Source organism: Asparagus officinalis, chromosome 4, assembly GCF_001876935.1.
Source record: "Asparagus officinalis chromosome 4, Aspof.V1, whole genome shotgun sequence".
NCBI classification, from domain to species: domain Eukaryota; kingdom Viridiplantae; phylum Streptophyta; class Magnoliopsida; order Asparagales; family Asparagaceae; genus Asparagus; species Asparagus officinalis.
Genome location: NC_033797.1, coordinates 26953483 through 26955540, shown reverse-complemented (window position 1 = coordinate 26955540; position 2058 = coordinate 26953483).

The window sequence follows — 2058 nt, the reverse complement described above, 5'->3', positions numbered from 1 at the left end:
GCACCTTAAAAAGCTAGAAATTGCAAATAACCCACTGAATTTTTTACAAAACTTCTATGGTTTTGCAAATTACTGCTTGAAATTTTGTAAATAGCCCCCTATAATGTTTGCAAACAGCCCCTTCAAATTTGGGGCTTAAGCACATGAGATTCTCAAAGAAAGGGCCTAAGCACAATTTTTCCTTTTGAATTTAATTTAACATAGTCCATAAACTTTGTTCAAGTGGATAAATACGATAGTAAATTATGGGAGTTTAAGAAAGGTCTAGTACAAGACTAGTTCAAAGATGACCAGAGGAAGGTTTTTAAAGTCAATTCTCAAGCGATGCTCCGACCATTTTCATATATTCATATATAGCGAGTAACATTATATATATAGAAGCTATTTTCAAAGCTCAAACCATATGATTTGCTATGAAAAAGTCTCCCCCAATATTACGGGTTTTTTTTAAAAAGAAAAGTCTACAGTTTAGATCCAGAATAATGGGCAGAAGAGTTTATATATAGAACTGTTGCTGTAATGAATTTTAATAGAGTTGTGATTAGAATATATAGGAGTGACTTATAAATATTTAGTTTGGAATGAATAAAATATTGACTATAACAATTGAGAGATCATGACAAGGTTTACAAACTGGTTCAAGGTTTGACAGAAAACGAGAATGGAAAGCCACGGTTCAAATACTTTTATGGCTAAAAATCATAAAAACCCCCTTAATTTTGGACGATTATAAAAAAGCCCCTTAACTTTCAAATTATTAGATAACCCTCCTAAGGTTTAGGTGTTATCAGAAAACCTCCTTTAACTTTGAGATTTTATCAAAAAAAAACCCTAAGCTTGGGGGTTTCTGATAAGATCTCAAAATTAAAAGGGTTTTCTGATAAAATCTAAAAGTTAAACTGTGTTTTGTGATAATCCTTAATACTTATGGGTTTTTTATAGTTTAATTAAAGTTTTTTTTTTTTTTTTGGGGGGGGGGGGGGGGGGGGGGTTTTCAATAATCGTCCAAAGTTAAGGGGGTTTTCTGATATTTATCCTATTTTCATTGATTAATAACTAGAGAATGTCATCCTCTTTATTTTAAGTTGCAGCTATTGAAGAGTATTCAATTACTGAAATTATTGCCTTCTTGTCCAAATTCAAAGTATAAGATGAGCCTAATTAGGTGCGATAAGTGCGAACCGTGCGATGTCATCCATCTCACTTGTTATTAAAAAAGTAAAATTGATTTTTGATTGTATTCGTTTCGTAAGGTTTTTTTTTATAATTTAGAGCTTGACTTCTAAACTGAAATTGCTTTTAGGTTCCTCAAATCCTAAGAAGCATTGCATTTTGGTCAATCAATGACTCAGTTAATGTTCTTTTTTTTAACACATAGGGGTTTTGATTAGAACATAAACTGAGGGATATATCGGGTCACAGATGGACTAAATTGCAATATCCTTCAAATTTTGAGATACTAATGAACAATTTGAAATTACCCTAGAGGGGGGAGGGGGGAGGGGGTGAATAGGGTAATGTGCTAATCTAATCCGATTTAATACCAATGAAAAACTTATTAACAAATATCCTAGCAAGTATGATATTCAACAATTTATATGTGCAAGGATATGTAATTAACACAAAGGTGAAATAGACATGAAACAAGTTAAATAAGATAGTGGGCAAATAACCAATGCAAACACAAAAAAATGATCACGGAGTTCGGTCCTTTCGACCTACGTCTCCGCTCCCCACTCTCGAGGAGAACTCCACTATCTCAACCAGTTTTCAACGCTAACCAAAAATATTTACACCTCACAATCTATGTTTTCTAGCTCACCGGAAACTTTCACAACTCACACTCTTGCAATCACAATCTACACCCTCTAAGTGTTGGTCTAGCCCGTGTCATCTTCCTCAAGTGCTCGGAATTACCACCTCTCTCTAGGTTTTACTATCGACGTCACTCCTCTTGAAATCGACCATGTCTCTCACCACACACTCCCCTCGGTGTATAAGTGTATTACAAAGTGATCTCATAAATTAAACACAAGAAAAAAATTTGTTCTCTACAAT